The sequence below is a fragment of the Ostrea edulis genome, chromosome 5 (assembly GCF_947568905.1).
Source record: "Ostrea edulis chromosome 5, xbOstEdul1.1, whole genome shotgun sequence".
Classification (NCBI taxonomy): Eukaryota; Metazoa; Mollusca; class Bivalvia; order Ostreida; family Ostreidae; genus Ostrea; species Ostrea edulis.
The window spans coordinates 12,111,504-12,124,999 of record NC_079168.1 but is presented as its reverse complement, the minus strand read 5'-3'; the positions used below and the strand labels follow the sequence as shown (position 1 = coordinate 12,124,999).

The window sequence follows — 13,496 nt, the reverse complement described above, 5'->3', positions numbered from 1 at the left end:
TTGCAATTCAGATGCGTAGCAAAGAGGTCTATATGAGGACGATCCCACTTGAGACAGATCTCCTGAAAGACTGCTGGATGTAACTCCCATTCTGTATTCACTGGATGCAGTGACCTTGAGAGAGCATCCGCTACTAGATTCAGATTGCCAGGAACATGCCTGACTGACAAGCGAATTCCCAGGGAACGGCAAAACAACAGAATTTCTTTGCACAGAAGGTAAAGAGACTGAGAATGTGTGCCGCCCTGATTCTGCAGATAAGCCACTACTGTTGTATTGTCTGTGGCTATCATCAGAGATTGACCCTGAACAAATTGGGAAAATTGTTTCAATGCCAGAAGAACAGCCCGCATCTCCAGTAAATTGATGTGTTCTGTCAACTGGAGACCGGACCATATACCTGATGCCTCTCTGCCCTCCAGGGTAGCTCCCCAGCCTGTCAGAGAAGCATCTGTAAACAGGGTCATAGAAGGAACTGGGGGGTCTAGCGAGCAACCTATCATAACATTCTCTCTCACTGACCACCACAGAAGATGAGGATACAATCTGGGAAGAATGGGAATAACAGCTTCCCACTGTTGTGAGGCTGGTACCCAAAATTCCAGAAGATACCACTGAATGGGGCGAATATGAAGACGACCTAAAGGTACTATGTCCATCAGAGAAATCAGAAAACCTATCAGTTGTAGAAACTGGCGAGCTGAAGCCTGTTTGGCTGAAAGTAGTTGATCCAACAGATACTGAAGCTTGAGAAATTTCTCCTCTGGAGGAAGAACTATCCCAAGATCTGTTCGAAATTGTTCCCCTAGGAAAATGAAACTCTGACTGGGAACTATCTCTGATTTTTCCCAAGAAATAAGGAAACCCAGCTTCAACAGAAGATGAATAACTCGATGAGTATGTTGATGAAGAAGGTTGAAAGAAAAATTCTTGATCAGAGAATCGTCTAGATATGTATGGATGAAAATGGACTGGGAGTGTAGATACGCAACCACTGTTTGAAAAATTTTTGTGAACACTAGTGGAGCAGTAGATAGGCCAAAAGGCATTGCCCTGAAAGCATATACCTTGCCCTCCCAGACCAGACAAAGAAACTTCCGATAAGCTGGAGCTATAGGGACATGAAAATAAGCATCCGTCAGATCTAAAGAAGACGTCCACATCCCTGTATGGAGAGAGGTTCTGATCGACCTGTTGGTCTCCATTTTGAAATGTGGAATCACCAGATACTGATTCAGAAAAGAGAGGTCCAACACAGGTCTCATTTGTCCATTCTTTTTGGGTACAAGAAAGAGACGAGAGTAGAACCCCCAACCTAGAGGTGGACTTACTTCTTCCAATACATTCTTTTGGAGAAGTAGAGACACTTCCTCTTGTAACAACAGATTTTTCCACGGGTCTCTGGTCATAGAAAATTCCAGAGGAACCGCAGAGAGAGGAGGCTGTTCTCGAAATTGAAGCTCTAAACCCCTCCGTAGCACAGAAAGAACCCATTTGTCCGAAATGAGACGGGACCAATGAGGAAGAAAAAGAGAGAGGCGTCCTCCCACAGGAAGATGAGGAAAGGGAACACCTACTTCCTCGGAAATAGTGGATTGTGCTACAGGAGGGGGGGAGGCATCAAAACTGAGATTTCTTACCCTTGGCTACTTTGGGTTTTTTATTATTAGATCCCGAAGCCGATGGGAAAGAACGATGCTCATTACTTCTCTTAAGATTATTTGAACCTTGCAGAGAAGAGCCAGATTTAGTAGCACCTTGAGACTTACTTCTAGAAGAGTCTGATTTAGAAGAACAAGAAACACGCCTAGAACTACCATTGTTGAGTTGTACATCTACTTTAACAGTAGGAGGTTCTTTGTGTAATTCCTCTTGTAATTTGCGTAAAGAGATGCCAAATAACTGCTCTTTATGAAGAGGAGAAAAAAGTAGGTTGTCTTTAAGAAACTCAGAGACGTTAGATTTTTGAAGAATCTCTTGTCTCCTAGCTAAAGAAAAATTGGCAATAGTGCCAAGATTCAAGAGCTGAGAAGTGCAAAGACATCTATCTACTTGGAGAAGAAAAGAACGAACATCATCAAATTCTTCGCCCTTATCTTTAAGAGAGGCACCTGCAGCAGCAAGAAAATGCTCCGCATATTGTAAAGCTGCCGCAACACCCCGAAGATTGTTCTCCGACCTAGAATAAGAAGTCTGAGATAACTTGACCCCCTCAGAAGACTTAGCACCAAGAAGATTGGAAAAAGTCTTATCAAAAACAGGTTGAGATTTTCCCAAGGAAACATCATGAATATCAAAATACTTCATTCTAACCTTACCAGGGAAAGAAGATGTACTAAAAGCCAGATTTTGTCTAACTAAATTAGAGGCCTTATTGGAGGACATCTGATCGTCGACAAGATGAGAATTAATGGAAGCCAATGCAGATTTAAAATGACTAGACTCAGGAAAAGAAGCATACGACTTAGAAGAATCTCTCACAAGACCAGAGCAGGACTGAAAATCAGAAGGTATGTGAGAACTCCTGGGAGGAGAAACTAAAGAATCGTGACCTGACAATTCTCTACGAATTGCGTACACTTTGTCTTTCAGAGTGAGATTCTCTACCGGAAGTTGCTCCTGAGAAAACCCAACTTCATCGACTGAAGGAACCGGAGATAGGCAATTATCGCTCAGAAAAGATGCCTCTTGACTACTTGGAGCCAAAGATAATGAGTCAACCTCCTCGTCCGCTTTATTATCAAAAGCGGGCCGAGGGGTGACAAGAGCAGCCCCAGGAACAGTGGGGGACGTAGCTGATTTGCTTTTTTCAATCAAATCTAGTCTACGTTCCACTGTCACAAATTTTGAAGAAATAGAAGCCTCCAGTTTCTGAATAGATGAAACCAAACATTTAATTTCGTCCTTATTGGAGGACTCCATTAAGTTTGGTTTACTAACAAAACCTTGCCCTGTCCACACAGGTTGAGTCGAGTAGGGATAAGGTGGCACAGAATACATGGGATGAGGAAATCTAGCTGGCCACCTAGACCGATAAAACGTCTCCCTACGATTACCCGAAGGAAAACTCTCAGGGCGAGAACTAGCCACCGGACTACCAGGAGGTCGCGTAATAGTAGATGTAGCTCTAATTTGACCTATCGAAGTAACCGGGGTAGAAGGAATTCCTGGAGAATCCATGACATTCCCATAAGAAAGAAAAGGGTCAGATTCCATGGGACCAAAACTTCTAGAGTCAACAGAGTCCCAATACTCTCCCTCTACAGCAATAAAAGGTAATTTAACATTTTCACCTTCATTCGCCATAATGCTTAATAATGTAATAAAGTAATATCAACAAATACCATGCAATACTTAGCCAAAAATAGCAAGTAGAAAAAATTCTTTTCCTCCTCGAGAAAAACGTGACTGCACTCCACAACGGCGGAAAAGAAAAGATGTTACCGGATGTTGGTTTCTGAGCATGTCAGAGGTGGCGGGTCACAAAGGGTGCTTTTTTATTACATGGTTTTTTTCCGATACAAGACTGCAAGCAGGTGAATATCTAAATTTATAAAGGTAACGTATTTATTGTGATAAATCTGCAATGATCAAGAAAAATATCCATGGATGAAAAATAAAGAAGGGTTATAATATATCAAACAGAAACCTCAAAGAGTTTAATTACTTGTATGAAACATGTATAGTAAGTATGGTGTTAAACTTTTCCCTAGCCACTCGATTTGGTCCCTCGCTTTCCTCGGCACCAAATCTCTTGGAACTCGAGAAAAATTTACCAACATATATACTATTCATTGCAACTCTTCTCATCATCACAACTCCTCTTATATCATCACATCCTATTGTCATCACATCCTATTGTCATCACATTCCTATTGTCATCACATCCTATTGTCATCACATTCCTATTGTCATCACATCCTATTGTCATCACATCCTATTGTCATCACATTCCTATTGTCATCACATTCCTATTGTCATCACATTCCTCTTATATCATCACATCCTATTGTCATATCACATCCTATTGTCATCACATTCCTATTGTCATCACATCCTATTATTATCACATCCTATTGTCATCATATTCTATTGTCATCACATCCTATTGTCATCACATCCTATTGTCATCACATTCCTATTGTCATCACATCCTATTGTCATCACATTCCTATTATCATCACAACTTCTTTTGTCATCCTCTTCTCTTATTATTGCAACACCTTTAATCATTGCAACTCCTCTTATCATGACAGTTCCTCTTGTCATCACAATTCCTCTCATCGCAAGTCCTTTTGTCATCATATTTCCTCTTATCATCACACTCCTCTCATCATCACAAATTCTCCTATCATCCCAACTCCTCTCGCCATCACATTCCTCTTGTCATCAAAACTCCTCTTGTCATCACAAATCCTCCTATCACAATTTTTCTCATCATATTTCCTCTTGTCATCACAACTCTTCTTATCATCACACTCCTCTTATCATTACACTCCTCTTATCATCATACTCCTCTTATCATCACAACTCCTCTTGTCATCACACTCCTCTTGTCATCACAACTCCTCTTGTCATCACACTCCTCTTGTCATCATACTCCTCTTATCATCACAACTCCTCTTGTCATCACAACTCCTCTTGTCATCACAACTCCTCTTGTCATCACACTCCTCTTGTCATCACAACTCCTCTTGTCATCACAACTCCTCTTATCATCACAACTCCTCTTGTCATCACAACTCCTCTTATCATCACAACTCCTCTTGTCATCATACTCCTCTTGTCATCACAACTCCTCTTGTCATCACAACTCCTCTTATCATCACAACTCCTCTTGTCATCAAAACTCCTCTTGTCATCACACTCCTCTTATCATCACAACTCCTCTTATCATCACAACTCCTCTTGTCATCACAACTCCTCTTATCATCACAACTCCTCTTGTCATCACAACTCCTCTTGTCATCAAAACTCCTCTTGTCATCACACTCCTCTTATCATCACAACTCCTCTTATCATCACAACTCCTCTTATCATCACAACTCCTCTTGTCATCACAACTCCTCTTGTCATCACAACTCCTCTTATCATCACAACTCCTCTTATCATCACAACTCCTCTTATCATCACAACTCCTCTTGTCATCACAACTCCTCTTATCATCACAACTCCTTTTGTCATCACAACTCCTCTTATCATCACACTCCTCTTGTCAACACAACTCCTCTTGTCATCACAACTCTTCTCATCACAACTCCCCTCCTCTTGAATGTCCTTTCTCGGATTCCTGTTAGAATAGGTTCTCAGTACCTCTTACTTGTCATAAGAGGTATACTAAATGGGGAGGTCCTTTGGATCAGACCGCAAAAAACTGCAAAAACCGAGGTCCTGTATCACAATGTGGCATGATAAAGATTTCCTCCTGTTCAATGGCTGTAAGGGCTGAGCATAGGCCTAGTTTGTGGCTTTTAACTCTGTGAAAATTTCTAATTTCTACTACATGAAAACTTACCCTTGCATGCAACGTTGTCACTAATAGTAAATCCGACACAAGAAAATATGCATAAGCAAGTTACAAATCGCGATCCGCATGTCAATGTGACTGACATCATGTGATAAAATGTGACGAATGATTTTTTGTTTGTTTTGCTGAAGGCTAGGTGGATCAAGCAATGATCCCCCCCCCCTTTTCCCCAGTGAGAAATGTATTTCAAAATGAACAGGGCAATACTTACTTGGTAAATCATTAACTTGAATGTTAACAGTGATTTGCATACAATTAAGTAGCTAATTGACAACGAAAAAACAATATGTGAATCAAACCGAAGTATCTTATATTGCACGCGATTCCATAGAAGGCTCAAAACAGTGCCGTGATGTAAATTTAGAGAGAGAAAAAAATAGATACGGCAGCTGATTTTTAAGAAAATTATGAAATGGCAAGGTCAAATGTGTAAGGAAAAATCATTATTAGTTTTAATTTATTAGTAAAATCATATAGTTAAATAATATATCATGCATTAGATGTCAATGCATTTTTCTTTAATTTTTACAATTTTCTTTTTACTATAGAGAAAATGTTCAAATTTATAGTTTATTTTAGTAATTTTGAAAAATACTGTTTTCTCCAAAGTTTATAGCCTTTTGCATATATATGAATTATTCTTAAGGTAATTCCACCCTTCAATCTTATATTTGATTGTTGATTCTTCAAATAATATATCTTAGTAACAAATAAAAATGATGAAATAAGTATGTTGCGGTATTAATAAAGTTTTTATCAATTAGCACACATATACCTGTATCAATGTCAGAAAATTGCAATTTTCCTTAAACAGCATTATCAAAATTTCACAAAAACAGTTGAAATGATATAATAGTATTCATGACAATTTCATAAAACTGTTTCTTTAAAAAATACACAAAATATTTGTGAAAATTAAAGGAAATCTATTGCATAATGGACTTGATAAATAATTTCAGAAAAACAGAGTTATTGCCCTTGGATTCAATATTTTAAAACATATAATTGATTGTTCATATATAACTTAGACTTTCGAAATATTTTATGGTTAACAAGATTTTTTACAATAACTATTGAAAAAGACTCCAACAAAATTCATGTTCCTGTCATGCATAAATCTTGTTAAATCATTGACTTTGCAAAATCTTATGATTTCACAGGAGGGTGGAACTACGTTAAAATTAATTCATGCAATGCACAATATATATATATATATATATATATATATATATATATATATATATATAATCTCTCTCTCTCTCTCTCTCTCTCTCTCTCTCTCTCTCTATACTGACTGTTATATAATCTCTTTATTTTACGTCGGGTTCGGATGAATGTGTCCCTTTCGCTGGCCCCAATACCCGATCAAATATGGCGGCTATGTTGAAAACGTAACATTTGATCCGCATAGTGTTTACACCGTGACAAAACAAACAGGTGAGTGGTTACATAACAAAGATTATTAGTACAATAAATGTTATTAGAATATTAAACTTCAATGCTCGAATATAATAAGAAGTGAACCACAAAAATGAAATCGATAATTTATTAAAACAGACAACTCTAAAAATATTTTGACGTCACTTTGTTTTACTAGGTGTGTGACAGTGTGTTTATCAAATGCATAAGAGTAGAGAAATGTATTCCGAAGTTATATATCTTATTTAAAAACAGAAAGAAAGGAATGTTTGGAATAATTTATTCTAAAGCATTCCTTCCGTAATGTAGCTATGCCAACTACTGCATTAAGTAAACACGCATGCATTTCGAAATCTACACGTGTGGCGTGAGTGTATGTGGTGGGCAGCAAGATTGGTAAATACCTTTATCTTTTACGCTGTATTGTGTTGTGTATCAGCAGGAAAAGGTAATTTCTTGAAACAGGAATAATGTGATTTATTGCCTTCAATATTGATCTGAATATTCTGCTTACTGCTTTAATTAAAAACTGACTCTTGATATATTCTCTAGTTAAGCTGGTAGTAGAATTGTATAAGTGATTTAATGATTTTGAGTACATTCAAATTGTGTTTAAAAACACTGAACATGTTCCTGCTCATGATTAATTATTGATCGTTTGATATTAATCTTCAAAAGCTGATATAACATTGAAGTGTAAATTTCCTGTTTATTTGTTAGTAAGAAGGAACTTGAATTTCACAAAAAGAATTGAAATAGATAAACTACATACCCCAAAATTTTTTCTTGATGTTTCATAAGCTGATTGTAGGGAAGAGCTAATATACTCATCAGTATACACATGTAGATATCATGTAAATAGCATTTGTTTTTATAGAGTATAATATTCTTCCTTTAAAGCATGGTCAGTTAAAAGGTAGTTTAGCATATAAGGTATATGAATTGTACTTTATCACTATATGATCTTATTACTATGTTCTGCTAAAAACGTACGACAGTCCTAGGTAATAAAAGCACCTGTTCTAACATAAACATAATGGCTAATTTACAGTTATTGGCCATCATAACTATTGCAACATCTTGTTCTCCATGGTGTATTGTTTCATAAAAAAACAAACAGCCCTTATTTTGAAATCATTTCTGCACAACTATGAAATACAGAAATGTTAAAAGTAGTCACATGATACTTTGTTTTGATCAATTGTTGTTTGAAGATTAAAATTAAACTCTATCATGTCTGATGCACATATTGATAGCGTTGAAATACTCTACAGCTTGCTCAACTGGGAGATCCTGTGTTTGTTTATTAATCCTGGTGGTCACATTTAACATGGGTTGTGAGTCTAGTGATTGTTCCTTCTCCAACTGAAAGTCACTGATATTTCAGATATGACCTTAAAATGCAGTTCTCATGTTATGGTAGGAATGGTATGATAAAGAGCCCTCATTGCTATGGCCTTGAGTGTCATGCATTGGTAAAAAATTGTGGCACTTCACCAACAACTGGTGATGTAGATGATCTCTGTATGAGCAAAAAATTCTCAAACGGGATGCGAAACAACATACAAAGAAGCAAAACTCCCCTTATGTTGAAATTGGTCATTTTGAAAAAAAAATTAATATAAAAATGTCAGCATTCTTTCCCTTTTGATTTGGAATTGCTTAGTTTGAAATATCTCTTTATTTACAGTAAATCAAAATTCTGCTGAGCTGATACTAAAAATTAATGTTTTCATAAAGATAATGATATTGAATACTCCACATCAGAAGATGTTGTGATTGCCAGTGAATCTGTAATCATGCAGGTATCATGCTATGCTATGTTGTGCAGAAAATTTGTTGATTGAAAGAGATAATGTAGTTTATGGCACAACAAGTATTAGAACTCTTCTACTTCAGAAGATAGGAACAGTCCGTATATTTCTGGATACAGTGTTTATAATGTTTTGAACAGTCTCTTGAGATGTGTTGTAAGCAAAGTTTACTGCAGCTTTTTTGCTACTTCACTGTTCACAGAAAGTTGATACCAATGGCTGCTGAAGGATAGAATTGTTTAAAGCATATCAAAATTGTACATACTCTGTTCACACTGAATGTCATCTATTGGTCTACTTGCATATATACACTTAAGGTAGTACTCTACATCGTCATAATGGCTGACTTCCTTTAAAAACTTGGATGAAAAAATCGATATCATCAATATTTGACTTTTTCTTTTCCATTTAATTGCCTAGCAGAGTAGCTCAGTAGGCTAGAATACCGACTGCTGAACTGTAGGTTGCAGGTTCGAGTCCAGCAGGGATTTAAATTTTTTTTTTCCAGATTACCTTCTACTAAAACTGTGTTTTTTGACAAAATAAAGTAAATTTGAAAATTTTCAGCTTCAAAATATTGTACATATCCTCCACTTTTCATCTACATCAAATTTCTCTGGTGTAGCATACCTCCTTAACAATGTACAAGATGTATTATATGATTTTTAAACATTACTTGATAGTATTTGGAAACATGAATTCATTGTGTCATCTTGTAAGGAGAAAGGGTACATGTCATCCAAAATAATCAATGAAACATAGAATAATAAATTGTTTGCTTCAAAATGCTTAAAGTAACAGCTTGCAGCATTTGGCACATAAAAGAGAGAGAAAAAATCAAGTAAAGCATGAACTTAGGAATTCAGAAATCTGTGATGATTTAAGGATGTTGAGATGTGGCCATAGCAGTGAGGGTTCTGCATTGTGTCAATGCCTGCCGTGATATGGGATCTCAGTTTTTAAGGTCTCGTCCAAAAGACCCGCAACTCTCAGTTTTAAATGCAGAGTGTTTGGCAAAAAGAATTAGTCACTGTCTATTCTTATGTCTTAGGTTTGACATGGACAAAGCATAAACAGAGCTCATACTCACAACCTCCTAGTCACGAAGCAAATGCTTTAAGCACTGAGCCACTGCCACTGGTAAAATCAGAATGATGTTTTACTATTACCAAATCAGTTCAGGTGCATTCGCTATCATAAGAGGTCTCTTGTTCCTACGTCAGTGTGAAAATCTGTCACTACCTAAAATAGGTCATAATGACCTAATTTGAAATTCATGTCACTGTGCAAAGTAAAATCATATTTTGAATACAGGGTAGATTTGACCTGTTTTTTTCCCCCTTTTCACCCCTATTTTATATGAATGATTTTAAGACTGAGTGAATAGAAATTCGTTCATTACTTTAAGTAGAAAGACACTACTTTGGTCCCTGGAAGAAATCATTTTCCATTGTGCATGCCATTGGGCAAAAATAGCATGTCGAGGCAAAATTTTCCTGTATACAGTAATGCCTTAAAGTCCCAATTTTTAAGCCACCTCCCTTGAAATTTACCAGGACTATGATAAAAAACATACTGCTTGTCAATCAAATATGAGACCGATCAGGCCCTGACTGACAGATTCGGCAAATGAGACCTTCGTAGTCTACCCAGTACCCAGTAATACCACTCCCTGACAAGATTGATCAGTTTACAAGATGTCTTACATTGTACTAAATAGTGCGCAATACATAGAATATGTGGCTATGCATGGCCATACCGAAGTCCCAAAATGAGGTCATCATAATCTATTTGATTTATCAGCCAATTACACCTCTCCTTCCCGAGATGCAGCAATTGTCAAGATTTAATTTTAGATTAGCTTTCATGGCTTGAATCATTTTTTTATGCAAGGATTATTTAAGAATATCAAATATACAAGGGGAAATATAGTCATTATGATAGATCTGAATAAGGGTCCCAACAAGTTTAGTACATTCTTGATGTGTCCAGAATTTTCATTGGAAACATTTTGTTGTTGCAACATCTCTTAAACTGTCAGATAAATCATGAATGTTTGTTATGATAAAGATTGGCATATTGTCGGGAAACTTTAATCCAACAAAGTTTTTTGAAATTATGGCTTCTGAAACACGAAATTGAATTTTAACGTTGTTGCAATGCTTACTTCCTTTTAATCCGATGAGTCTCTTTGAAAATAAAATCACAATAAAGATTAGTGGGTCTGGATCGGATTCATTTTCACAAAATTATGTTAGTAAAAGTTGAATTCATAAATGATGCATCATCTCAGTAATTTGAGTCCTTTCATTTGAAGTCTGTATTGGATAAAATTGAATTCTACTTGGTAAGTGAAATGAATTGACTTTTTCGGAAATACAAAGTCTCGTCTTAAAACTTTTTTGACACTCAGGGTTGTATCAATTATTCACTTGAACTAGTTAGTACACTGCATGATTTTGTAAATCTGACAGTGTAGGTCATGTTACACAGCTAAATTTATGAAGATAGAAGGCTAAAAGATAGGTTTATGCTACTGCCCAATCCCATTCAGTGTTGAATGAAATATTGTTTAAATTAATTTATGAATTTTATTTATTAAAAAAATAGATTAAATAGATTACAGGTGAATCTTTATTCACATAATTACTGAGCGATGTTTGTTTTATATATTTGAATATATTCAAAGTCTAGGGGTTGGGTGTGTGTGTTTGTTGGGTTTGTCTAGGGGATGGGGTGTGTGTGTTTGTTGGGTTTGTCTAGGGGTTGGGGGAGTGTGTTTGATGGGTTTGTCTAGGGGATGGGGTTGGGGGTGTGTGTGTTTGTTGGGTTTGTCTAGGGGATGGGGTGTGTGTGTTTGTTGGGTTTGTCTAGGGGTTGGGGGAGTGTGTTTGATGGGTTTGTCTAGGGGATGGGGTTGGGGGTGTGTGTGTTTGTTGGGTTTGTCTAGGGGATGGGGTTGGGGGTGTGTTTGTTGGGTTTGTCTAGGGGATGGGGTTGGGTGTGTGTGTGTTTGTTGGGTTTGTCTAGGGGATGGGGATGGGGGTATGTGTGTTTGTTGGGTTTGTCTAGGGGTTGGGGGTATGTGTGTTTGTTGGGTTTGTCTAGGGGTTGGGGGTGTTCGTGTTTGTTGGGTTTGTCTAGGGGTTGGGGGTGTGTGTGTTTGTTGGGTTTGTCTAGGGGTTGGGGGAGTGTGTTTGATGGGTTTGTCTAGGGGTTGGGGGTGTGTGTGTTTGTTGGGTTTGTTTAGGGGATGGGGTTGGGGAGGTGTGTGTTTGTTGGGTTTGTCTAGGGGATGGGGTTGGGATGTGTGTTTGTTGGGTTTGTCTAGGGGATGGGGTTGGGGGTGTTTGTTGGGTTTGTCTAGGGGATGGGGTTGGGATGTGTTTGTTGGGTTTGTCTAGGGGATGGGGTTGGGGGGGTGTTTGATGGGTTTGTCTAGGGGATGGGGTTGGGGAGGTGTGTGTTTGTTGGGTTTGTCTAGGGGATGGGGTTGGGGGGGGGTGTTTGTTGGGTTTGTCTAGGGGATGGGGTTGGGGGTGTGTGTGTTTGTTGGGTTTGTCTAGGGGATGTGGTTGGGGGTGTGTGTGTTTGTTGGGTTTGTGTCGTAGGTGTGTTGATTCTATAGGTGTCATGTGATGTTCTTTAGAAAATGTAGAAAAATAGGAAAGGCATTTAAAGGAGAACTGCTTATATACAAATTCATTGAAGTAAATTCAATATGCTTTATTATATTACATTTTCTGTTGATTTGTTACTTATTAACTTTACAAGTATATCACTTATCAGATCATAAGGTGGGCTTTGTCAGAATTTCATGTTAGAAGGTCACTTTGGGTACTTGTAAAAACAGTGAGCGTCAATGTACATTTCCGGATGGGCATGTTGACTTGAGTACCATAGCGGATAGTATGTAACGCTTTGTTTAATATGAATAATGTACATGTGTATTGAAATGATGTCACCAAGAGGATGGGAAGATCCCGAGGGAGTGTATGTAGATTTCAGTACACTTATTAATGTCAGTAAGATAACAGATGGTTTTGTTACAAGCTGGTTGAAGACATCACGGAGAAGTTGAGAACTAATTGTAACATGTTTTTTTGTGTAACTCAGTTAATGTCTGTACTTAGAAACTCTTAAAACATACCCATCCACTTTAAATACGAATTACCGTCATTAACAGCTCTTAAAAATTCAGTCACTAATATGTAATTGTTAACCAGCACTGCATTTCAAGGCAGTTAATATAATTAAACGTACTGTACCTCTATACTGTGTCATGCATGATGGTATGAAAATAAGCGGAATTGGATTACAATGGACTTTTTTGTTCACATAATAGAGCAGTGTTTGTTTAACGTATTTGAGTGTATAGTATAGTGAGTTTGTGTTTTTACTATGTTGTGTCTATATCATTGCTATGTCCCTCTACATGTCCTATAAGAACAGGCAGTGTACATTTGTACCCTTGGACACTAAAGCCTGCTGCGCTTGATAATAAGTGAAGTACTGTTTTATACTCTAGCTCTATTGAGGAACAGTAAAAATATTGGAATCATGGCGAGATTAAAAGGAGCAGCTGTACTGAAGCTATATTTTGTTTAATAAAAATTCTTTGATTGTCACAATATTGTTCTTCTGGTTGTTTGACGCAAGGTAGCAGGAAAAGTTTTATGCAGGTGAAGTGTTCGTGAATCAGAATGTAAATAGATAATTGGAAGCTGATGATCTGT

At 37.3% G+C, this 13,496-nt stretch overlaps 2 protein-coding genes across 7 annotated transcripts in view; one reads left to right on the top strand and one right to left on the bottom strand.

Annotated features, from left to right (window-relative positions):
• The window catches only part of LOC125648980 (spindle and kinetochore-associated protein 1-like), a 28,462-nt gene extending 21,334 nt beyond the window's left edge, over window positions 1-7,128 (bottom strand). Inside the window, exon 1 of the mRNA XM_048876080.2 lies at window positions 6,823-7,128. The gene's annotated coding sequence lies outside the window, so the exon portion shown is untranslated. The remainder of the gene's footprint in view (window positions 1-6,822) is intronic.
• The window catches only part of LOC125648977 (phospholipid-transporting ATPase ID-like), a 78,785-nt gene continuing 72,111 nt past the window's right edge, over window positions 6,823-13,496 (top strand). For 2 of the 6 annotated variants that reach the window (XM_048876073.2, XM_048876068.2), the window contains exon 1: window positions 6,823-6,964. The gene's annotated coding sequence lies outside the window, so the exon portion shown is untranslated. Of the gene's footprint in view, window positions 6,965-7,238; window positions 7,395-13,496 lie in introns of those variants that run through there. The other 4 variants (XM_056166694.1, XM_048876072.2, XM_056166693.1 and 1 more) reach the window with 3 other exon arrangements.